Source organism: Gorilla gorilla, chromosome 20 (assembly GCF_029281585.2).
Source record: "Gorilla gorilla gorilla isolate KB3781 chromosome 20, NHGRI_mGorGor1-v2.1_pri, whole genome shotgun sequence".
Classification (NCBI taxonomy): domain Eukaryota; kingdom Metazoa; phylum Chordata; class Mammalia; order Primates; family Hominidae; genus Gorilla; species Gorilla gorilla.
This window is the reverse complement of record NC_073244.2, coordinates 39,479,051-39,505,663: the sequence shown is the minus strand read 5'-3', so window position 1 is coordinate 39,505,663 and position 26,613 is coordinate 39,479,051. Positions and strand designations below refer to the sequence as shown.

At 40.8% G+C, this 26,613-nt stretch overlaps 1 pseudogene; it reads left to right on the top strand.

The window, feature by feature from the left end:
• The first annotated feature begins 270 nt into the window (after window positions 1-270).
• Window positions 271-25,540, top strand: LOC101130250 (uncharacterized; annotated as a pseudogene).
• The last annotated feature ends 1,073 nt before the right edge of the window (window positions 25,541-26,613 follow it).

Here is a 26,613-nt window from a genome sequence, read left to right as displayed (position 1 = left end):
TTCATTTACTAAGCAAGTATTTAAGAAAAATCTACTATGTTTCAGACATTGAGCTAGGCACTGGAGACAGCAAAACCACAAAGCCCCACATTCACTTTAGTTGGGAAAACAGAAAATAAATAAATAGGTAAATAAATGTGAAAAATGTCAGGTGGCAAGAACTGCTGTGAAAAAAATAACAGAAAATGGGACTAGAGGATAGGCAGAAACATCGTTTTGATGAGGTGGTGAGGAAAACCTCCATAAAGAAGAAACATGAGCAGATGAAGCATGAGCCACACTAGCACTGTGGCCAGGAGTGTGTCCATGTGTTCACACTTCAAGGAGCACGAAGCAGCTGGTTTGGCTGGTGAGCTGTTAGTCATGGGAGAACGGCTGGCTATGAGCTGGGCTCGGGGCATATTCAGATCCTGCAGAGCCCTGGAGGCCACAGTGACGCCTGTGACCAGCACTCCAAAACATGAGATGGGACCCTGGGAGCAACTGTTCTTACTTGCATTTTAAAATGGTCATGATGGCTGCTGTGGTGGTAGGACTAGAAGTAGCAAGATGGAGGAAATTATATCACTTTATGTCAGACGCCATGTTGCCTTGGACAGGCAGCGGGGCAAGTGGTAATAAGTGGATGGAAGCAGTTTCTGGGGGATTGGATAGCGTATGAGAGGAAGTCTTCAGGGATAATGACAAGATTGCTGTTCTGAACAACTGGATAAGGGTAATTGCTGGAATGGGGAAGGCGGGGGGTGGGGCAGGGTTAGGGAGCAGAAACTAAGAATCTGATTTTGGATATGTTTAATATGTCTGGTGGACCTTCAAGCTGAACTGTGATGTAAGCAGCTGCAGAGTGGCTGGGGCAGATTTCAGGACAGGAGATAACTTGGGAGGTACCAGGCATGGGGCAACACACCACCACATGCTGGTAAGTCATCTGGGGATTTGTTAAAAGGCAGATTCTGATTTTGTAGGACGGGGGCAGGATCTGGAAAGCTGCACTTCCAGCCAGCTCCCAGATGCTGCTACTGGTCCACAGAGCATGCTTTCAAAAGTGAAAATGTAGATGGAGTTTAAAGCCATGAGACTGGGTGGGATAAACTAAGGAGTGAATATGGGTTGAGAAGAGTAGAAACCCTTAGTGCTTAAGGGACAATTCCTCCCGGATCTGCTTCTGAGCTCAAGACTAGTATGGAATGATCCCTTCTCCTAGGGTACCATCACCCCAGCTGGTCAGGAATATCCTCCAAAAATAATGAAATATGAGGCTCACTCAGAAATAAGGACTCGGAGACTTCCTGAGCAAGGTGTTGTCACATTATAAAGACCTTTCCTTAGAATGGGAGGAGGAATGTCTGTGTGACAGCAGTGACGGAGTAGGGGTGACAGAACAGGTCTATTTACATCATGAACCAGCCAGTCTAGCTGTATTGTATGTGAAAATGGTTACTGGGATAGCTGGGATTCTTAAAAGACATTCCAAGATGTCAGGAGGTTTCTGGGCAGTTTGGTGAGAATTGAAGCAAAAAATTATATTCCTCCCAATTTCTGAGAAGGTGTCTAATTTTTGGAAGTGGGTCTTCAATGAGGCCAAGAACACTCAGAGATTAATGTAAATATAGACCCTCTTTTCATATGTATCAGAAAAAATGAGGTGAGTCTTAATCATTTTAGAGATGTATTTTGTCAAGGTTGACAATGTACCTGGGAAAAACAGACACAAGCTACAACAGAATCTGGGGCCTGTGCTTTTTCTGAAGAAGATTTTGATGGCTTCAATATTTAAAGGGTAAATGTGGCAGAAGGGAAAAAGGGAAAGAAAGAAAAGAGATGGATATGGTCACATTCTTCTGAGGCTTCTATTAGGTTAACTGAATCCACCTGTTGGGCGTGAAAAGGCGGACGTAGAGGGAAAAGTCAATTATGCATTCATCTCGTGTTCAGTAAATGTGCACTTTACGTAAGATAAAGTAAACATTGAGTAGAGGAAGCAGTCAAGTATGCATTTGTCTTGGGGTGGGTGGTGGGACAGTTTCCAGTCTCCTCTTGTTTTGTATCCATGAAGATAAGCTGTTAATTTACATTGTCAGGATGAGGGAGGCCCTTTGTGGAGACATGCGGCATTCTATCTGTAGCAATCGGTTTAGGAACAAAAGGAAAGGCAGTTTTTTGTTTTGTTTTGTTTTGTTTTTAATAACTCAGCTTCTAGGCTCTAACTTTTCCCTTTTGGCGTAATTAATTTGGGGTCCCGACATTCTATTTTTTCTTTATCACTTTCCCCCTATTTAAAAGGATCTTTCAAAGAAAGTATTTTAGATGAAAATGAATCTGTGGTTTTGTCTGATCTGTCACCACTAGGATAGTTCATTCCTAGATGGATAAGTCCGCATTGTTAGGAAGGCTCATTCAGGTTGTGAATTCTCACATTCTATTGAGAAGAACAGAGAAATAAAATGGGGGAAAAAAGGAGGAAGGAAAGATCATAACAACAAAAGGGGAAAAGAATCCTGGAAAACCCATTTAGGACATATAAATAGGTTGTTATTTCTTCCTAATGTTTAGCTTCAGTTCACAGCGCTTTGAGGAAACACAGCTTTAATTTCTGGTGATTTCAAATTAGACAAATCAGAGGAAAAAAAAGAAAGGAAAAAATTAAAAACATTAGTTTGGAAAACTTGTAGCCAGGAAAACTTTAGGATTTGGTCCAAATTGTAGAAAATAATAAAAACTGAAAAAACAGTGAACAAGACTAGAATGTAATAACACATATACTATAGTTTCTTTCGAAAGATAATTTTTCTCTTTCAGTTCTCCATTTTTACCAAAGACAACTCATAGCAGGACTAATTTATTTGAAAAAAAATAAAAGTTTTAGTTTTATTATACTTGGCCTGATTATTTGCATAAATTCCAGCAAGAAAAACTATCCTCCATATAGGCTTCTTTTTAAAATTGGCTTTACTGGAACATTTTAATACAATAAATCTCAGGTTAGATTTTTTCAAACCATCAAGCCCAATTAACTCATTCCAGTTGATATTGTGTTGACAATTCTCATGAACACATTAACTTTTTAATTAGAGTCCTGGAAGTTATATTTTTCTATTCCAACAACACAGTCTCCAAAATTATCAGAAACCCGTGTTTAAGAGCACTCACTGAAGTTAAAAACTACTTTTTGAAAAGGATTAAAGTAATACAATATTTGTGGATGGCAAAATCTTAGAACTGTCATTGTTAGAGATACAATTGACAAGGAAATTTGATTATTTTGTAACATACAACAATTTAACATAATAATTATAATTATTACAGATAACATATACTCAAACATATTAGAACTGTAGGAATCATACGATTTTGAAGCACATACTAATAAGACATTCATATAAATATAACACAAAGAAAGTTAAACACCTTTGTATATTTGACAATGCTTCCTGTATGATTTTATTATAACAAATAAGACAAATATGTCTTTGCTGGACTTCTAAAAAGTTAGTTTAAGGCCAAAAGACTGAATTTAGAATTTGATTTTGGAGCGTTTGTCAAATAACAAAGGTTTAAAACACTTAAAATTGCAAAATGGCATTATATGTTACTGAAAATAAGTTATTCAGTTAGCCAAAGTGATAACTCAAAAATTTCAAAAAGGCAGAAACTTTTACTCTTAACATAGAAGAGACTGAGGTTCCCAAATAATAAGGTCTAATAAAGACATCATGAGGCCAGCTGGGTCTGTCTCTCTCTCTCCCCCTTCTTGGTTTTTTTTTTCTTTTTTTTTTTTTTTGTAGTTTACTCAAAGGGCAAACAAAAACATTTTACTATTTCTTAATATTACACAAACATTTTGTTCAAAAGAGAAAACTAAAAGCTAAAATTTACCTTCATATAATGTATTACTAATATTTAAGCTAATATAAATAAGCCTTATGAACAAATCTATCTCATTTTAGTCAGCTTGATAAGATACAATTTCCATAAATCTTTTATAAGCTTTTATTTATTTATTTATTTATTTATTTATTTTTAGTTAAGGAGCAGATTAATGCCTCAAGGAAACCTTGCTATTCCAACACAGGGACCTATATGCTGACCTTGCATCGATGTGCTTTTGATAAAAATATTTAATTTACAGAGAAACTCTGAACTAATTTTATCTCTTAAAATAAGCCCCTATATTCTTACATGCCCACCTCTTTCATAGTAGTCCCTGGGCTGAGAGAGATTGAATAAGTTTAATTTCTGGCCCTGTGTCTCACAAATGCATTTTAAATGTTCAAGATTTAACAGGAATTGGTGCCTTTTCAAGACCCAGGAGTCAAAGTCCTGTAACTTAACAGCACAAGGATTTTAAAATCAATACAGAATGTTATATAGGTGTAAAAGCCTTAATTTTTCTTTAAATCTCAGTTTTCCTAAGCAAATAAAAAATTTAATAATGATGATGTAGGAATTATCTCAATAAAACATAAGATCTGTTTCTTAGGCCAGTTACCAAAGTCAAAGGAAGACCCTCTGCAGTGAGGGCTTCCCCTTATAAGAAGCCCATTCAGATCACCTGGAAGTCAAACCTGATGGAAAGAATACTCAAATTACTCTGAGTCATGAGTTAAGTTTTCCTGTTCATGAAACTATTTAGATATAGTAAGAAAAAACAAGAGTGCAGAATCAAGTTATACTGGAGGAAACCACTGCCTTTGAGACCTTTAAGATAAAATATTTTAGCATCAGGCCTCAACAGCATTTAGAGTTATAGGGGAAAAAAAGTTACAAACACTGATGAAAACGTTACAAAGAGAAAGTTATCCTCTCAGGCCTTCTCAAGAGGATAGAAAGCTGAAAGCAGCAAGACACAACAAAAGTTGAACTTCTCTGAGTTAAAAATCAAAACTTCTTATAATATTAAGAGCAAATTGATACCTTAAGGTCTAACACAGGGGACCAAAACTTGGAAAGAGTGCTATAAGTCATTTCAAAATTCTTCTTTTATTCAATAATAACACACTTTTTGGCTTCTTTTTTTCTTCAACTTTTATTTTAGGTTCAGGGGATATGTGTGCAGGTTTGTTACATGGGTAAATTGCATGTCACTGAGGTTTGGGGTATGCATACCATCACCCAGTTAGTGAGCATAGTACCTGATAGGTAGTTTTTAAAACTTTGCCCCCCATCTAACCCTCTCTCCTCTTGTAGCAACCAGCCTCTGTTGTTCCCATCTTTATGTCCATATGTACTCAATGTTTAGATCCCACTTATAAGTGAAAACATGTGGTATTTGGTTTTCTCTTTCTACACTGTTTCACTAAGGATAATGGCCTCCAGTGGCAAAGGACATAATTTCATTATTTTCTATGCTGTGTAGTATTGCATGGTATATATTTACCATATTTTTTTATCCAGTCCACTATTAATGGGCACCTTGGTTGATTCCCTGTCTCTGCTGTGGTGAATGCTGGTGTGGGCATGCATTCTGGTAGAACAGTGTATGTTGCTTTGGGCATATACCCAACAAGGAGATTGCTGGGTTGACTGGATAAAATTATCTAGTAAAAGAACAGAGACATAAAAGAAGTGAGGCCATCCCTGAAGAACACTAACATTTATGAGTTTGGTAGGCTCTGAGCTTTTCTTACTTTTTCTTTTTAAAAATACTTTTTTTTTTAGAGCAAAATTAAGTGGAGAGTACAGATAGTTCCCTTGTATTAATACATCCTCTGCAGCCTCCCTCATTATCAACATTGTCTGCCAGAGTGGTACGTTTGTTACAACTGAGCCTACATTGCGACATCATTATCACCTAAAGTTTATAATTTATATTAGGGTTTGGTCTTGATGTTGTACATTCTATAGGTTTTGACAAAGGTATACTGTAATTATATGTATCCAGTATTATAGCATCATACAAAAAATTTCACTACTCTAAAAATCCTCTCTACTCTGCCTATTCATCCCACTCTCTGCCCGTAACTCTCAGCAACCACTGATCTTTTTACTGTCTCCATAGTTTTGCCTTTTCCAGAATGACATATAGTTGGAATTATACAGTATGCACACTCCATGATTCTACATATATGAAACCTAGTAAAGACAAATTTATAATGATAGCAGATCAATGTTTACCAGGGGCTGGAAACAGGGGTTTTAGGAGAAGGCGGTTGACTGGGAAGTGACACAAGGGACTCTTTTGGGATGATGAAAATATTTTATATATTTGTTGTGGTGATGATTGTACAATTGTATATGTTTGTTGAAACTTTTAAAGTGTACACTTAAAGTGACTGCATTTTATTTATGTAAATTATAAGAATAAAGTTGATGTTAAAAAATAATACAGAGATTTCCGCTCACTTTGCGTTGTTTCCTCCAGTTGTAACGTTTGAAAACTATAGTATAATATAGTATACATTAATATATACTATACTATAGTGTATATATAATATACTATAATACAGTATAACAGATACTATGTTATAGCATAGTGTTATGCGCCAAGGATACAGAGAAACTGGATCACTCCAACATTGCTGCTGGAAATGTAAAATGGTACAACTACACTGAAAAGTAGTTTGTCACTTTCTTAACAAATAAAACATGTAACTACCATGTGACCCACAACTGTTCTCCTGGGCATTTATCCCTGAGAAATGAAAATTATGCTCATTTTACACTATAATATAGTATAATATAGTATCTATTGTACCAGGATATTGACATTGATATAATCTACTGACCTTAATCCAATTTCCCTAATTTTGCTGTGCTTATTGTGTGTGTGGATTAAGTATTATATTATTTTAGAATCTGTATAAGTTCATGTCTTCAACACCACAGTTCAGATACTGGTCAGTTCCAGTATCACAAGGATCCCTTATGTTGTAATTTCATAAACACACCCTCCTTCTTTTTCTTCTTATCTACTCCCACCTCTTCCTCCCACTCTGGCTACCACTAATTACTCTTCTATTTCTAAAATATTGTCATTTTAAAAATGTCATATAAATGGAATTATACAGTATGTAACCTTTTAGAAATGGCTTTTTTGCTCAGCAAAATTCACTGGAGAGTCGCCCAGTTTCTTATGTATAGCAATAGTTTGCTCCTCTTAATTGCTGAATATGGTGTGATGGTCAGTTTTAAGTGTCAATATGATTAAGCCATAGTACCCAGTTATTTAATTAAACACTAATATAGGTGTTGCTGTGAAGGTATTTTGTAGACATGGTTAACATTTATAATCAGTTGATTTTAAGTAAAAGACATTACTCTCAATAATGTCATGGGCCTCATATAAATACTTGAAGGCCTTAATAGAAAAGACTAGTTTTCCAAAGAAAAAGAAATTTTGCCTCAAGACTTCAGCATCCACTCCTACCTGAGTTTTCAGTCTGCCTGTTTGGTCTACAAAGTTTAAAAATGCCAGCTCCTACAATTGTGTGAGCCAATTTCTAAAAATTTCCCCCTTCTCTCTCTGTCTCTCCCCCCACCCCCGCTATATATAATCTTTTTTTAAATTTTATTATTAATAATAATACTTTAAGTTTTAGGGTGCATGTGCACAATGTGCAGGTTAGTTACATATGTATACATGTGCCATGCTGGTGTGCTGCACCCATTAACTCGTCATTTAGAGTTAGGTATATCTCCCAAAGCTATCCCTCCCCCCTCCCCCCACCCCACAACAGTCCCCAGAGTGTGATGTTCCCCTTCCTGTGTCCATGTGTTCTCATTGTTCAATTCCCACCTATGAGTGAGAATATGCGGTGTTTGGTTTTTTGTTCTTGCGACAGTTTACTGAGAATGATGATTTCCAATTTCATCCATGTCCCTACAAAGGACATGAACTCATCATTTTTATGGCTGCATAGTATTCCATGGTGTATATGTGCCACATTTTCTTAATCCAGTCTATCATTGTTGGACATTTGGGTTGGTTCCAAGTCTTTGCCATTGTGAATAGTGCCGCAATAAACATACATGTGCATGTGTCTTTATAGCAGCATGATTTATAGTCCTTTGGGTATATACCCAGTAATGGGATGGCTGGGTCAAATGGTATTTCTAGTTCTAGATCCCTGAGGAATCTCCACACTGACTTCCACAATGGTTGAACTAGTTTACAGTCCCACCAACATAATCTTATATTAATTCTCTTTCTCTGGAGAAGTCTAATTTATACACATGGCTTGAAGGCATCACAATTTGTCTGACAGTTCACCTACTGAAGGACGTCTGGGTTGTTTCCAGTTTGGGGCTATTCTGACTAATGTTGCTATAAACATTAGTGTACAGGTGATTGTATAAACACAATTTTCATTTCTCAGGGATAAATGCCCAGGAGTACAGTTATGTGTCTTATGGTACTTACATGTTTCATTTTTTTTAGAAAGTGCCAAACTATTTTTCAGAGTGTTTGTACCATTTTACATTTCACCAGCAATGTTTGAGTAATCCAGTTTCTCTGTATCGCAGCATTATGCTACTTCTGCTAATTTTTATTCTAATCATTCTGATATGTGTGTAGTAATATCTCATTATGTTTTTATTTATTTATTTGTTTGAGATAGAATCTTGCTGTGTCACCAAGGCTGGAGTGCAGTGGCGCGATCTCTGCTCACTGCAACCTCCGCCTCCCGGGTTCAAGTGATTCTCCTGCCTGAGCCTCCTGAGTAGCTGGGATTACAGGCGTGCACCACAATGCGCAGCTAATTTTTTCGTATTTTTATTAGAGATGGGGTTTCCCCCTTGTTGGCCAGGCTGGTCTTGAACTCCTGACCTCAGGTGATTCAGCAGCCTCAGCCTCCCAAAGTGCTGGGATTACAGGCGTGAGCCATCAGGTTTCATTTGTCATTTCCCTTATGTTAATGAAGTTGAACATTTTTCATGTACTTATTTGGCATCCTTATATCCTCTTCAGTGAAATGTCTGTTTATGTTTTTTGCCTATTTATCTTTCATTGTTTGTTGTTTTCAGAGTTTTGTGAGTGCTTTATATACTTTAGATAGTTGTCTTTGAGGGGTCACCGCTCTGGCTTGTCTGAACTCCATGTCTCCCATCCCTGTGTGAGTTGTGGTCATCGTTTAACTCTTGGCTCAGCCCATGCAGTTTCACCCTAGTAACATGTGGCTCAGTATTCAGAATCAGACTAGAGTGGCAACCTTCCAAAGATTTCTCAAGCTCTTTTTGAAATCAGCTCTTTCTCCTGGTACTTCTTTTTAAAAATTCCAGCCACTACTGTCTCTCCAAACTGATCTCTCGTTCCCTAACTCGGTGAGATGCTGTGCTCTGTTCAAACTCCCCCTTCCAGTTCTGCAGTCCAGAGGCGCCTGCAGGCAGAAAGCCAGGGGGGATTACAGTACTCACAGCTTTTGTTTGTCTTCTCTTAGGGATCACAGCCCTGCCGTGATCATTGTTTAAAAACTGTTGTTTCATATATTTTGTCTGGTTTTCTAGTTGCTTATGGTGGGAAGGTAAATTTAACTTCAGTTCCTCATCATAGCTAGAAGCAGACACACTGACCTGTGTTCTCTACATAGGCCTGATAAAAACATAAACACTGGGTCGTGCAGGGCAGGACTTGGACTGAGAGGGCAGATCACTGGGCATTGGCACTTCTCTTCTTAACTTTCTTCAGAATTTTTCAGTTGTATCCTAGACTAGTTTCCTAGGATACATACATTCAGACATATGGAATTAAACACTTGACCTGCTTGTACAGGCTTGCAAAGACTAGAATATGAACATTAGTTTTACATGATGTGTACATACAAATTTTATATATAGTACTTTACAAAGTGTGCAAGATTTATTTTATTTTGAAAGTTTAAGCTGCCCTCTAGTGGAAAATACATGCCAAGATTTGGGCCTGGCTTTTCTTTGGTTTCGTTTTCATTATGGGAATCCCTAGATACTCAAATCAGTAGCAGTGAGCTAGTATCTCTTCTCTCCCTGAAGCCGATGGGAGTTGTGGGCTACCTTTCTTTCTTATGGAAGGTGCTCAGGCCCACCCTGGGCCCATGTGGAGCTCTATACAGCTGCAGATAGAGAGACAAGCCTTACCCCAATGGGACCTCTCCTACAATCAGGGGCCCTCTTTCCCTTTCCCTGCTGTTCAGAATATGTGCTGTCTGTCTGGTCCATATCTGCTCTCTGAAATTGATTCACATGAATGTCCAATAATGACTTATAGTAGTACTTGTCTCCTAGGGAATCAAAGCCCTTAGCCACGCTGTTAGTTACCAGCCGAAAGGCTGTTCCTGTTCTTAGGGAAGCTGTTGAGATGATTTGCAGGCGGAAGAGGGTCACCAATACAATCAGCCTTCACTGACCCTGACTCGGGTAATGATGTCAATGTTGAATCTGCTTCCTGGAAGCATCTGGGCAGAAACAGCCAGCATGGCCCCAGCCCTGGCTGCTAGACTCTAAACCCAAGTTATTCGGCTAATGACATTGTATTGTTATATATAAAAAGAACCATAGGCAGACCACTATCTGAAAGGTCCACTAGGGGTTAGAGACCATGTTGGTGATGAAAAGAGAATGCAAAGGAAGGAAGGAGGGAACGAAGGAAGGAAGGGAAAACAAGCAGTAAATTAGGGAATCCGGTAATGATGAAGATGGCAGATGAGAGGCTTTCCGCATGCCACAGCCACAGGGAAATAGAAAAATAGTGCTTAAAGATCAACTCTGTGAACTTTCACTCAAGAAGGAAGACAGGAATTCACCAGACTAGTGAAGGACACACCAGACTCTGGGGAGGGAAAGACGCACAAGCAGCTTCCATGACAGCATTTGGCTGATCAGTGAGTGAAGCCCTTGTCTGCAAGCGTGGCAGCCTGTCTCCCTCTGTGTCTCACCCTTCTGCTAGGGGTCTGTGCAACCCAGGCCAAGACAGAGCACCCCTTTTTTCTCAAGCCCCGGAGCTAGCTTGGGGGAGGCTGAGAGATGGAGGGAGGGAAGACACTGGGAAAAGCTGCTGGCATTTTCCCAGACTTGGGACCGAGAGGATGATACTATTTTTAATCTGGGCTCATACCAAGGCAGTCATTGTGTGGCAACCTGGCAATAGTGTCTTCTGCAGACATTTTAGTCTCAGGCCAGAGAGTAGAGCATTTGCCCTGGAGCAGGGGAAGGACCCCCACAGCCAGAATTGAGTGGTGAGTGTGGAGACCACCCCAGGAGCAGGCAGTGAAATTAGACTCTCCTGTTACAGGGGGCTGCCACAGGAGGAGAAGTGCTGAAGAAGAGGATTCTCCTTAGCAGGAGGACTTGCAGCCAAGGACAGCTTTACGATCTGGAACCAGTCAGTGTGTATCCTTGCTGGGTGCCCCAGTTTGCTCCCTTGATCAGCTGGCGAAGTGTGACCCACCAACTTTGAGGAGTGGAAGGGAGGTGCCCTCCCCCTTACCTGCCCCGCACACCTGCCCTGGAGACCTAACCCTTGGTGAGGACAGCCTTTAAGGGAAGTAAGAACACAGCCTGTCAAAGCTTCCCTTGGGTCAAAGGAAATGGAAGTGCAGTGCCAACCACTGGAGGGGGTAACACCAAAGCCTACAAACAAACTTGGAGAGGAGGTCGTCTAATTGCCCCTGTCTCTCCTCAGTGCATTGCTGTGGATGCAGCCATAGATCTTCCTGTTGGGTCCCGGGAAGCGTGGGCTGAAAGAGGCACTTCTCGAGCTTCTCAAGGGCCTCTACTTCTGCTGAAGAACAGCAGTGCTGGGGGAGGGTGCTCTCATATGTCTCTATTGCCTCCACCCCTGCTGAGGGTGAGCACAGGCAAAGTGAGACCCTCCTGCTGGCTCTTGCCCTGAAGTGCCATCGACTTGACTGCAGTCTGAATTATAGCACCAAATGAAAACACATTGCTACACCAAGCAGTTTCCGAGAAAGCCACCATATGAATCTGTCTGCAACCAAGGAACCCAGGCCCTCTGATAGCTCTCAGACATAAAGCCAATTGATCATACACAACATAAACCACAGTCAAATTTTCAAAGGAAAAAAAAATAAGAAATCAAAATGCCCCATCCAAATGATAGCACATTTGAAAAATAAAGCGTCAACTTTCTCAGATGAGAGGAAATCAGCACAATAACTCCAGTAATACAAAAAGCCAGAGTGTTTTGTCACCTCCAAAGTATCTTACTAGCTCCCAAGAAATGGATTCTAACCAAAAAGAAATGTTTGAAATGACAGAAATATAATTCAGAGTATGAGTGGCAAAGAAACTCAACAAGATCTAAGAGAAAGTTGAAATCCAACACAAAGGAAACAGAAAAGTGATTCAGGATTTGAAAGACAACATAATTATGTTATGAAATAAACAGAACTTTTGGAATTGAAAATTTTAAAAATTCACTACAGGAACTTCAAAATACACTGAAAACCTTAGCAACAGAATAGACCAAGCAGATGAAAGAATCTCAGAGTTCAAAGATTGGTTCTTTGAATCAACCCCAACAAAAATAAAGACAAAAAATGTTTAATGAACAAAGCTTTTAAGAAACATGAGATTATGAAAAGCAATAAAAATCTAAGACATATTGGCACTCTTGAGAGAGAAGAAGAGAAAGTAAGCAGCTTGGAGAATATATTTGAGAATATAATTCAGGGAAGTTTCCCCAACTTTTCTATAAAGGTCAACCTGCAGATATAAGAAATCCAGAGAACTCCTGCAAGATAACTATAAAAGACACCTATCCCCAAAGCACATAGTCAGATTATCCAAGGTCAGTGTGAAAGAAAAAAATCTTAAAGTCAGCTACAGAAAAGGGTCATGTTAACTATGAGGGGAAACCCAGCAGATGAACAGCAGACTTCTCAGCAAAAATCTTGCAAGCCAGAATAGATTGAGGCCCATATTTAGCATCCTTAAAGAAAAGAAATGCCAGCCAAGAATTTTATATGCTGACAAACTAAGCTTCATAAAGCAGAAGTAAAGTCTTTCCCAGACAAACGATAGCCGAGGGAATCTATCACCACCAGACCAGGCCTACAAGAGATGCTTAATGAAGTTCTAAACATGCAAATAAAAGAATGATACTCACTACCAAACAAACAAGAACAACAAACAAACAAAAACAACTACTCACCAAAAAAAAGCCCTGGACTACAGCTGAATTCTACCAGACACATAAAAAACAGCTAGTACCAATCCCACTGAAACTATTCAAACAAAATTGAAGAGGAGGGATTCTTTCCTAAAACATTCCATGAAACCAGTATCATCCTGATATCAAAATCTGGCAAAGACACAACCAAAAAATAAAATTACAGGCCAATATCCCTGATGAACATACATTCAAAAGTCCTCAACAAAATACTAGCAAACTAAATTTAGCAGCACATCAGAAACTTAGTTCACACATGATCAAATGGGCTTTACTTCTGGAATGCAAAGTTAGTTTAATGTATGCAAATTAATAAATGTGATTCAACTTATAAACAGAATTAAAAACAAAAACTATAGGATTATCTAATAGATGCAGAAAAAGCATTCGATAAAATCCAGCATTTGTTCATGATAAAAACCCTCAAATAACTAGTCATAAAAGGAACATGCATCAAAATAATAAGAGCCATCTATGATAAAGCAACAGCCAACATTATATTGAATGGCCAAAAGTTGGGCCATTTCCCCTAGGAACTGGAACACAACAAGGATATTCAGTTTCACCACTTTTATTCAACACAGTACTGGATGTCCTAGCCACAGCAATAAGGAAAGAGCAAGAAGTAAAAGGCATTAAAATAGGAAAAGAAGTAGTCATGTTTTCTCTCTTTATTGATGATACAATCCTGCACCTAAAAAAGCCCAAAGACTCCACCAAAATATCTCTAGACCCAATAAATGACTTCAGTAAAGTTTCAGGACACAAAATCAACATACAAACATCAGTAACATTTCTGTACACTAATAATGTTCAAGCCGATTACCAAGTAAAGACTGAAATCTTATTTACAATAGCCACACACAAAACAATACCTAGTAATATATTTAACCAAGAAGGTGAAAGAGCTCTGCAAGGAGAATTACAAAACATTGCTGAAAGATTAAGCATAAATGACACAAACAAATGGAAAACATTCCATACTCATGGATTGGAAAAGTGGATATCATTAAAACAGCCATACTTCCCAAAGCAGCCTACAAATTCAACGCATTCCTATCAAATTACCAACTTCATTTTCCACAAAACTAGGAAAAACTATTCTAAATTTCATGTGGAACCAACAAAGTGCCTGAATACCCAAAGCAATCCTAAGTAAAAAGAACAAGGCCAGAGGCATCGCATCTCCTGATTTCAAACTACTACAAGGCTACAGTAACCAAAACAGTATGTTACTGATACTAATGAAACAGAATAGACTAATGAAACAGAATAGATAATTCAGAAATAAAGATGCACACCTACAATCAACTGATCTTCAACAAAGGTAACGACAACAACAACAAAGTAATGGGTAGAGATACCTTATTCAATATATACATCCAACAAAGAACTAGTATCCAGTATCTATAAGGAACTTAAATGAATCAGCAACAACAAATACCACCCCATTGAAAAGTGAGCAAAGGATGTGAACATGAACAGACACTCCTCAAAAGAAGACATACATGTGGCCAACAGCATATGAAAAAAGTGCTCAGTATTACTAATCATCAGAAAAATGCAAATCAAAATCACCATGAGAGAACATCTCATTCCAATCAAAATGCTATTAATTAACAAGTCAAAAAATAACAGATGTTGGCATGGTTGCAAAAAAAAAAAAAAAAGAGAGAGAAAACATTTATCCACTGTTGGTAGGAATGTTTGGCCACTTTGGGAAACAGTTTAGAGATTTCTCAAAGGACTAAATATAAAACAATCATTCAACCCAGCAGTCCTATTATTGGGTATATACCTAAAGGAAAAGAAATCATTCTACCTAAAAGACAACCACACTCGTATGTTCATTGCAGCACTGTTCACAATAGGAAAGACATGGAATCAACCTAGGTGCCTATCAGTAGTGGACTGGATAAAGAAAATGTACTGCATATATACCATGGAATATTACACAGCAATAAAAAAGAATGAAATCATCCCCTTTGCAGCAGTATGAATGCAGCCGGAGGCCATTATCCGAAGCAAACTAATGCAGAAATACAAACACATATATCGCATGTTCTCACTTATAAGTGGGAGCTAAACATTGGGTTTACATGGACATAAAGATGAGAACAATAGACACTGGTTACTCCAGAAAGTGGAAGAAAAGGAGGAGGGCAAGGGTTGAAAAACTACCTATTGGGTACTGATGTGATTTGGCTCTGTGTCCCCATCCAAATCTCATGTGGAATTGTAATCTCCATGTGTCAAGAGAGGGAACTGGTGGGAGGTGATTGGATCATAGGGGCAGATTTCCCTTTTCCTATTCTTATGATAGTGTGTCCTCACAAGATCTGGTTGTTTAAAAGTATGTGCTGCTGCTGCCTCCTCCTCCTCCTCCTCCTCCACCTCCTCCTCCTCCTTCTTCTTTCTCCTTCTCCTTCTTTCTCTCTCTCTCTCCTGCCACCGTGTAAGATGTGCCTTGCTTCCCCTTCGCCTTCCTCCATGATTGTAAGTTTCCTGAGGCCTCCCAAGTCATGCAGAACTGTGAGTCAATTAAACCTCTTGTCTTTATAAATTACCCAGTCTCAAGTGGTTATTTATAGCGGTGCGAAAACTGAAAAATACAGGTACTGTGTTCGCTATTTGGGTGTCAGGATCAATAGAAACCCAAACCTTAGCATCATGCAATATGTCCTTGCAAGAATCCCACATCTGTGCCCCTGAATCTAAAATTTAAAAGAAAAAGGACAGACACACACACAGATACAAACAGTATTAATTTAGTTTTTCCCTTTACTAAATCCGTCCTAGTGGTAGGTGCGAGCAACGCAATAAGGAACATGACACGTTTCTTGCCTTCAAAGAGTGCACAGCCTCTGTGACAATGCACCATGCAGACTAGGTCTTAGATGTCTCAAACTGGTGGTCTGCAGATAGGTTTTATTTGGTGGGCATACTGTTTGAATTTTTAAAAACTAGATGTTAACATTTTAACATGGAAATTGTCTCATTACACTTAGCTTTATGGCTTCTCTTGGAAGGCCCACGTGGCAACATTGGCTCATCTCCTGCCCACTGGAGAAGGAGCAGCACTCACTTCTCTGCTTTGTGTCTTTGGTCTAGACTTTCGATATTTAAGTTTGAGACCCCTAGACCAGGAGCAGCAAGAGGAGAGCAGTAAATTCTGAAGGGCTGGGGCAGGTGGAGGCTTGAGTGTGACTTCCTAGATGCTGGCCCAGCAGCCCTAGGGGAGATGGTGGCGGCCCACACAGGCCATGGTCGGGGAGTGGGACATGGTGAGAGACATCTAAACTGGAGGATGGGCTGTGCTTAGGTGTGGCTTTGCAGCATTGTGGAGGTGGAGGTGAACCACAGGTAAGAACCCCAGGTCAAGTTTTCCAGCAGGAATATGAAAATTAAACAGCCTCAGGAGAGACATGAGTTCTGAAGGCCTTTGCATCAAATGTGAATGATGTCACTTGGGGACTGTGGAACTTGTTGAACACAGATTCTGATCCAGCAGCTCTGGGGGATGGGTTGGGGAGGGAGGGAGGGGCTCTGTATTTCTAACAAGCTCCTGGTCCCTGGACTACATTTTCAGTAGTTGGAGCTTGGAACAGAAATTGCAATCTGGTGGGCCATGGGCCAATCTGGCCCAGGAAGTAAAGTTTTTCTGGCTTACATGGTATTTAATTTTTTAAAAAATTAGTTGCTAACAGTTTAAAATCAAGTGTTTTGCATAAAATCTGAATTTGTTCCCCCTTCATTTTCTGTCACATCGTTGAATTTCTTTTATTTTTTGCATTTTTAATAATTGAAATTTGCTTGTGAATTGATTTTTTTTTTTTTTTACTTTTTCATCATGTGCAGGCTGGGACGTTGGCTGTCTTATTTGCCCTGTTACCCTAGAATGTAGAACAATGTCTGGCACACAGTCTATTCTATATATATATTTATTATTTGACAAATAAATGAGCAAATCTACTTTCTTGCATGAATCACCATAACCTGTACTAGGCCTTCTGTAGTATATGCCCCTGGGAATCACCTAGGTTTAGAGAATCTGAGAGACAGGAAGAAAAACAAGGGCAAGAAAGAGTACAGTAGTGCCCCCTTATCCTTGGGGACACTACTGTACTCCCACTGTGCTGTTCCAAGACCCCCAGTGAATGCCTGAAATTACAAATAGTACCAAACCCACCAAACCCTGTATATACTATACTATGCTTTTTTGATCTGATAATTGAGATGGCCACTGAGTGATATTGGGGCCCAGAAACTGATACCCCAAAGCACAGTGCTTTGTCATGGTGAGCTGAAGAAGCAGCCTCAAGGTCTCTCTGACCTTCACTATCCTGTCTTCCAATCCTCTGTCTCTCACAAAGCACAGATGAAGTTCTCTGAAGTTCCTTTTTCTGCCTAAAGTCTGACCCACCAGAGAAGGAAACAATTACCTTGGGTTTCTTCCCTGAATTGTAATTAACTGAATTTATATTGCAGGAAGAAAGACGGGAGTTTTTCAATACCCCTGGACGGACTTCTGTCATAAACCATTGTCTGCTCTGTGGGCTCAATAGACTTTGTCCCAGGTCATTGTATGTTATTTAAGCCCATGGAATTCTCCCCCCATACCCCTCCATCATCCACACTTCCTCACCTCCCTTTGCCCTAAGAAGAAGGGTGTACAACCACCTCTACCCCACTGCCTGGTGCGGTCATCCTGTGTGATATCCCCAACCCCGTGCATGTGAATACATTTGTATGCCTTTTCTCTTATTAATCTGCCTTTTGTTGGTTGATTTTCAACAAACCTTCAAGGGTGAAGGAGAAGTTTTCCTTCAGCCTTGACAGTGACTACCAGATGGGTAGCGTATACAGTGTGGGCACTTGTGGACAAAGGAATGAGTCTTGCTACTCAGAACGGCTCACAATTTGAAACTTATCATTTATTTCTGGAATTTTTCATTCAATCCTTTCAGACCACAGTTCACCCAGGTACTGTAGTCAGAGAACTAGAATGGAGATCAAGGGAGAGGACGCAGAGGGCAAGGGAGGAAAGAGCACAGGTGGGTGGTCAGCCAGGTCAGTGCTGTGGGGTGGAGGTTGGGGGCCTCAGGAGGGGCTGCTGGCCTTCAAGAAAGCAGGAGAGGGAGGCACTGTACTGAAAAGTCTGGGGCTACCAAGAAGGGAAGCAAAAGGGCAGTTTCTCAGGGTTGAAGTTGGGCTTTGGGAAGGTTTTAGGGGGAGCGCAGGTATTTGTGAGCCCATGTTTAAACAGAGTAAGGACCCAGTAGTGATAAAAAGAGCAAAGATATAAAAAAGATGGAATAGCAGTAGGTGATGTCCACCTTAGGACGAGTAGAAGGTTATGATAGGCTACAAGGGAAGAGACTGAAAAGGAGGAAGAAGAAAAATCCTTTCTTTAGGATATGGAGGGGCAGGGAAAGAAAACACAAGAAATATGTGCTTCTAACAGCTCTCCACTTAGGGAGAGACTCTAAAAACCTCTGATAGAGTCGGAACAAGTAGGGAATATGTGGTGACACCGGTGTGGAAATGAGAAGGGCTGTGTCTAGCAAATATATCCCATGTAATCAATAGTTTCTCCTTAATGGAGTTTGCAATAGCATTGGTATTTTGTCTGACCCTGTTGCCTCCTGTTTCTTTCAAATAATTTTCTAGAAGCACTGGTTTGAGTCATATCTTGATGTTTGAAGAAATATTTGGTAATTGAATAAGAAGAGAGCTGTGTTGTCTAAAGTGATGATGAAAATGGGTAAGGAGAAATGCTGCCTGCCACTTGTGAGGTTTATGGGCGGGAGGGTTAAACGGGAAAATTATGAAAAAGCTACCTTAGTCCTCAAGGCCCGTTGTTAGTCGTAATTTTATTGTTTTGTGTTTTCACCTTATGGTGCTCAATAAATATTTGTTCAGTGAACAAATAAATGTAAGGTCAGACTCTGCACACAAGTCAAAGAAATCTTGTTTCCTGGCAAAGCTAGCTGAATTAAGTGCACGTTTCCACAATCACCTCTCCTGGCTCCGTTTTATTTCAGCTGTAGGGGATCTGAGAGACTGTAGTCCAGGTTTTCCGTCAAAGCAGTAAGTGGAAATATTTCCCTACGAGAAGGCTGCACTGGGTGTCATGTCCAGGCTCCTGGCCTCCTGTGGACTCACCCCGCCTGGTGTCCTGGTGACCTGGGCTATTTCAGGTTGCTCTCATCAGCCTGGCAAGTGAGTGCCTGACAGAGGCACTAAAGGGTTTCTTCTGGAGTCTGGCTGATTTCACCTCCTGGCTTTGCCTAGTTAGATCGGAGAAGTCACTTCACTTCTCGTTGACTCTATTAGTTCTCTGTAAAATGGGTATAATAATAGTTCCTCTCTCAAGGGATGGTTTTTGAAGATTAAATAAGGTAATTCAGGTAAAGCATGCAGAAGGGTGTCTCGCACACAGTACTCGATAAATGTTAGCCATTATTATTGGAAGCTACAGCTGCCTTTGATTAATAATAAAAAAATACTACATTTGACATTCTTTGAAAATACAGTGTGTGTGTGCCAGCATCCTGGCACAGGTGAGGTGCGCCTGAAAGGGGAAAAGATTTGCCCAAGGCAGTGCCCCTAGGAATGGCCGAAGTCCGTCTAAACACCATGTCTTCTGACTCTCAATCCAGTGTCTTTCCCACTCTCCCTCATTTCCAGGCATGGCTTGCTCGTTTTTCAAAAATAATCTCCAAGGATGTCCCAGTTCAACTTCGCCCCAGTTGCTCCAGCGCAGCCCCACGCCAGAACTTGAGCGAGAGCAGCAGTCCGCCTGCCGGGAGGGGGCGCTCGGCGGGGCGGCGGGGCGGCGGGGCGGGGCTCTCACTGGTACGAGCTCGGCCGCCCGTCCAATCAGAGGCGCCGCGCCGTCGCGGAGCCCGTCCGCGGGAATTTGAAGTGCCTGAGTGGGTGGCCGGGAGACGGAGTCTCGGGGTCGCGTGCACCTGGGCGGCCAGGGAGGCTCCAGTGCCCGGGAGAAAGGTGAGCGCCCGCCGGGCCGGGCCAGGAGCCGCTCCCTAGTGAGGCCTGGGCGTCCGGACCCTCGGGGGGCGCCCTGGCTGGGGCCTCGGGACTCGGCGGGCCAGGACGTTGGGGTCGGGAAGGACCCGGGGCGGGGCTTCCATCTCTGCCTCAGCTTCCCCGAGACTGCAGAGAGTTGGGCTGCGCCAGGGGCTGCCCACCTGGGTGGGCTTCAAGGAACTGCCGCGAGCTGTGGAGCGAGGGCTCCGCTTTTCTAGCTCCATCTCCGTGGAGATCTGAGCCATTCGCTCTCCCGAAGATAAAGGCAGCTGGAACCCTGGGCCCACGCAGCTGTCCTGATCATCCGGGGCAGAGCGACCCCAAGTCGGGCGAGCAGCCTGCGGACGGGGTCCAGAAATGGAACCGGGTCCCCTTGTTCTCGGTCCTTTCTGCCTGCTCACTCCTCAGGTAGATTCCTTCCCCCCGCTTCCGTTCCCCCGCCCCCGACATTTTAAACTGGGTCACGTTTTTACTTTAACACTTTCAGTTGTATCGTGTAGTGGAAAGAGCCGCTGCGAAGTGAAAAGGCATAAGTGTGACTTAATTCCACCACTGACCCACCTTTCCAACTAGCAAAAGTCGCCGGGCCGCAGTTTTCCCATCTAAAGACGGGGCCAGTGGCTGTCCTTGTGGTGAAGACGCAGTGAAACACTGTGCGAAGGGGAATATTTTTAAAGTGGCTGTAAATAAAGAAAAGTTCTAAATAATATCACCTATGTGGAAAATAAAGCAGAACCGAGAGAAAAAGAGCAGCGTAGTGGTTGCTAGGGGCTGCAAGTGGGAGAAATGGGGAAGACGTGGGTCAAAGAGTACAAAGTTGAGTAAGTTCTGGGGATCTAGTGTGCAGCTTGGTAACTGTAGTTAATGACACTACTGTGTACTTGAAATTTGCCGAGAGTGAGACGTGTTCTCAGCGCACAAATGCGAGGTGATGGAAATGTTAATTTGCTTTATGGTGGCAATCATTTCATAATGTATATCAAAACATCACATTGTATACCTTAGATTATACAATATTTTTATTTACTTCAGTAAAGCTGGAAAAACGAAATAGCTGTAAAGAGTGGTGCTGAAGTAAGGTATATTTAACAAATATACATATATACTGTGTAACTGGCACTGTAGTAAATGGTTAACAAGTAATTTATTTAATTTTCTTAATTTAATTGAAGTAAGCATACTATTTTTATCTTCTCTTTATAGGCAAGAAAACTGAGGCACAGAGAGATTGTCACACAACCAGTAAGGTGTTGTTGCCCTCTAAGGCTCATGCGTGTCAGTGTTTGTGAACAGTAGTAGACCCTTGGCTGCTTTGATCATCTCATCTGTGGGATCAAGTAATTCTGGGGGCCTGAGCTGGGACAAAGGAATGGAAGGAAGGAGAAAGGGAAAGGAGAAAATCAAAGGTGGTGGAGGAAGAAAGACTGCTGCTAATTACCGTCTCAGACACCTTCCTTGAAACCACCTTCGGAAACTACTCTGCCAGTCTCAGTGCTACCCTCAGCATTGCTTATTTAGTAGCCATTTCGGTTTTTTTTTTTTTTTTTTTGAGACGGAGTCTCGCTCTGTCGCCCAGGCTGGAGTGCAGGGGCACGATCTCTGCTCATTGCAAGCTCCGTCTCCCAGGTTCACGCTATTCTCCTGCCTCAGCCTCCCAAGTAGCTGGGACTACAGGCGCCCGCCACCACGCCCAGCTAATTTTTTGTATTTTTAGTAGAGGCGGGGTTTCACCATGTTAGCCAGGATGGTCTCGATCTCCTGATCTCATGATCCACCCGCCTCGGCCTCCCAAAGTGCTGGGATTACAGGCGTGAGCCACCGTGCGCAGCCGTCATTTCGTTTTTTAAAAACATCTTATTACACAGAATTAGATATGCCACTGGCTGAATCATGGCTTATGAAACATAATTACATACAGCCCAAACCTAATGTGATTTGCATTTTCTGATCTTTTCCTTAGACACAGTCATTGAAATTAATGAGGAGGAACCTAGTAGTCTTAGTGAAGTAAACCTTATGCATTATTAAGAATCTCTCATCCCTGTTTATTGAGGAGCCATTGGCAGACTGATATTGTAGAAAATAAAGAGAAGCTTCAACCCGTTGGAGACGGAGTATAGGAAAACAGCTCTCTCTTTTAATGCTGCTTTATGGAAGTGTTTGGGAGAAAAAAAAAATAACAGATACTTGACTGTTATAACTTGCTAACTATAGTAAAGATAGTTACTTCTAGGGAGAAGAATTTAGGTGGTTTCCACTGGATTAAAAAACAACCTTATTTCTCTTCCCCCAAATCCCCACATAACAACAAAAACCTAACTTGTGAAAGATCTTAAGCTCTTACTGTTTTTAAGTAGAACTTGGATTTTCAGATATTTTTTAAGTTTGTAAAGCTGTTTCTTCTGACAATAATAGAGATAAATAGAGCATTCATACTCAAATCCTTGTTGGTTTGGAATTTCAAGCAAGGATGTGAAGACAGAAGCACTCTACGAGCACTGGAAGTATCTGAGATACTTGTGCCTGCTTATTGTTTTTGTTTTTTTAGGTTTCTTTCAAAATGAAGATTCACGCAGTGATTGTAACTGTCTTGATGAGCCAGGTTGTAGTTTACAAAGTTTTATTCCAGAAGGAAAAAAGCCACTTCACCTAGAAATTTTGCAAACAAATCAACTTTTACTCTGTGAGTAATCCAGGGCCTATCAAGACTACATTTTAGGTGAGTAGGTTCTCTTTTTTGTTTCTTTTCTGCTTTTTTTTTTTTTTTTTTTTGGTGATAGAGTCTTGCTTTGTCACCGAGGCTGGAGGGCAGTGGCACGATCTTGGCTCACTGCAACCTCTGCTTCTTGGCTCAAGCCATCCTCCCACCTCAGCCTCTTGAGCAGCTGGGACTACAGTCATGCACCACTACACCTGGCTAATTTTTGTATTTTTTCTAAAGAGAGGGTTTTGCCATGTTGCCCAGGCTGGTCTTGAACTCCTGAGCTCTAGTGATCTGCCCACCTTGGCCTCCCAAAGTGCTGGGATTACAGACGTAAGCCACCGTGCCTGTCTTTTTTTGCTCCTTTTATCTTTTTAGTTTATAAGTAGACTGCCTATCTCAGTCTCTCAGATTGCCAGTTGTTGGTTCTGAGAAAATGGATTTAAGTGGATTTATTAACTTCCCTCTGCTTTATGCATTCTCACTTCTTCCTGTGTTTAATTTGTTTGTAGTTGACTGCAAGGCCTCTGAGGCACGGGAATTCACAGCTGAGTTCTTGGAGAAGGTCCTTGAGCCATCTGGATGGCGGACAGTCTGGCACATGATGTGCTCAAGGTGCTGCTTGAGGTAAAGTTAATTTTGTTGTTAAGACATTTGTCTCAAGCTATAAGCACTTTACTTCAGACTCTTAGAGCCAAAGTGCTTATTTTTAATTAAAGTTTATGAGCTGATTGGAATAGCATGTTTTTCACATCTAATTGCCATGGTGTAGGAAGTGTTCCGCAAATTTTAAAGGCAACTGAGGAGGAGCTACCAGGGAATTAAAGTGGCTTAAGTTTCAGCATCCTTTGACAAGGGGAACTGGATTATAAACCTATGAAGTGGAGGAAGTATTTGAGATCATTTAAAAAATGAGGAGGCCTAATTATGAAGTCAACAGTTTCCATTAATTTTTTACCTTCTTAGTTGTAGCCCATTGAGTAGCTCAAACCAAAGAGGCATTTTAAAACTATCCCATTTTTGCCTAGTACATTTGTAGATATGTGGTTAATCTTTTGATAATGTGTCTCATTGCAGAAAGTAAAAACAATCTTATTTTTCAACTGACTGGGCCTTTTACATTAAATTTGCGCTCCAATTACAGCTGTGAATTTTTCTCAGTGTTTGTTAACTGAACCACAAAAAGTCCTGTTAAGCTAAAATGTTAAACCAGGGGGTGTGAATACAAGTTGTTGCTGCAGCTCCTTTAGAAAATGGCATTGCATACTGCAGTGATTATGAACGAGGCAGTGGGTTGCAGCTGTTCCTTGTGAGTTTTTAAGTTTTGGATTATGCTGATATCTTCAGTTGAAGTTCAGGCCTTTTCATTGGGTTATGATAGTGCCCACCCCTCCTGCCCCCATCACTTCTCTAAAAGCAGTCAAAGTCATTGTTTTAAAAGAGAAGTGTACAATTTCTCTGCTTAAAACTACTAATGCATTGCATTTACCGAGGGTCCCGTGTTGGCTTTATGGCTTCTCATTGTGCTGGAGAACATGTAAAATCCAAGCGCCAGATGCTCTTTATGTCCTGGTCTTTTTGCCTTTCTCTCCTACCTCATCACTTACTGTTTCTCCCCTGCTCCCAGTTTCCTCCCTTTGGCTCTAGCAAGAAGGACTGCCTTTCTGCTCTTTCAGTGGCCAAGCTCATCTCGACCACAGGCCTTTTGCGTCTTCCCTGCTCTTTGGATGGCTGCTTCCTTTTCATTCTCAGCTCAGAGGTGACTTCCCCTGGCCATCCCAGCAAAACCAGATCACCACCCCTGCTAGTTACTCTCTGTCACCTACTCATCACTATCTTGTTTATTTACCCCCTTGATTACAATGTAAGTTCCATGAGCTAAAAGCCAGGCCTCTCATGTTTATCCTTTATGGAAGGGTAGGCTTCCATAATGGAAGAAGCATCCCTGCCCCTATTGCATGCTTTAAAAAAATCAGGCTGTCAGTAGTGTTTATACGTGGAGCTTAATTTTGATTTCCATGTGTTAAGTCACATTATTTTACATTTTAGGCCACAGATGTGGACATTTCAGCCTTGAAGGCAGTGGCTCAATCTTGAGCGAGTACTTTCACCTTGGAGTGTATGAAAGAGCTCCTCGAGCCGAAGGAACATCAGTTGCCCCTGCAGGAGCTGGGTGGTGTTTGATGATTCTGGAGTGTTTGACCAGACAGCACTTGTAACTGAGCATGTCAGCTAGGAAGGTAAGTTGATAAAAATAACTTTGTGGCCAGAAACTTTGGATGAATTGAAGTAATTCTGGTCTGTGTTAGACCCAGCTTTAAAATTCAAACTGTAAACTTGGTCATGGCAATATTTTAAAATATTCAATGATAGGATAACCTTTTTAAATTAAAAAAAAAGTTTTAAATCATTTGGGACAATTTCAAACTCACAGAAAAGTTATCAAAAATAGTACAGTACAAAGCATTCCTGTTTGTCTTTTACCTGGTATCCCCAAATGTTAACAAAAGGTAGGGGATTCTTAATTTGGTTTGTGTATATTTAGAAACTGACTTAAAAGTTATGGATGCTAAGGCTTATGGTTGGTATATTTGAGTCTAAAAGGACAGAAAGAGGAAAGGAAGGAAGGCAAAGAAGTTTGTATACCATGATGATGATGTACGCACTGATTAAACTAATACACATTTTCTTCAAGGAGGTATCTGGTCAGAGAAGGTGTTTTCTGAGGCTGCTTCCTGGATCCCTAGGGGTTGTGTTCCTGCCATTCAGCCTATTTGGCAGTTATTTCCACCTGTACAAACAGACCCTTTGTCCCTTACATAAGAAAGAAAGACCACACCTGGATTCATATTAATAGGTACGATTTAAAATTTTTTTCAGATAAATCTTCTATCAGATAGTGCCTGATACAGATAGTTCTTTTGGATTTTCTATATGTAAGTATATTCACTAAAGAAGTCTACTTTTAGCCATGTAAAAATGGACTTATATTCCTCTAGTAAGTGGAAGACTGGCTAATGCAATGATCATAATGTTAATAATGTTGCTTGGTGTTTTGTAGTTTTGAAAGTACTTTCCTGTTTCTATACCATTTGTCAGTTAACCTGGTTTTGCCAAGCTTAGTTTAAATACTCGATAAAGAAGCAGAGTGCCTCAGATGCTGCTTCCGACATCTTATGGACAATCTCTAATTGCATGCAAGAACATTTAACCCTGGGTATTCAGTATTAAGCCAAGCAATATAAATCTAAAGAACTGGTTTCTGTCCAGGACCAAAATGACTCTGTTATGTTTCTCTTGCTTTAAAATAGTCTGTCAGTTGAAGCATTTGAAGGTGAAGGGATAACTGATGAGTTTAGGAAATTAGAGAGGATGCCAATCTCTATGGGTATAGAAGTTGGTAGAAAGACAAGTACCTGGAACTGGTAAGAGTTCCTGTTAAGGAAGAGGAGCCTGGTTACATTTACTCTCCATGTTGAGGTCTCCGATTCTGGTCGGTGCCTAGAGAAGGTCAAATTATGAGGGTTTTCATTTGCCCATTGATTCAATAAGTGTGGAGTGCTGGGTTCTCAGTTGAGGGTGGGGTATGACTGGTGCACAAAACCAACACCCTTGTCGGGGAGCTGTCAGTCTAAAGGTGGGAGGTGAAGCTTTATAGAATAGTCACATAAGGATGCAGATGCAATTGGAAGCGGCCGTGAGCACCGTGAAGAATTGCAGAGTGTCCTAAGACTGGGTCAGGTTGCTGTTCTGTGCTTAT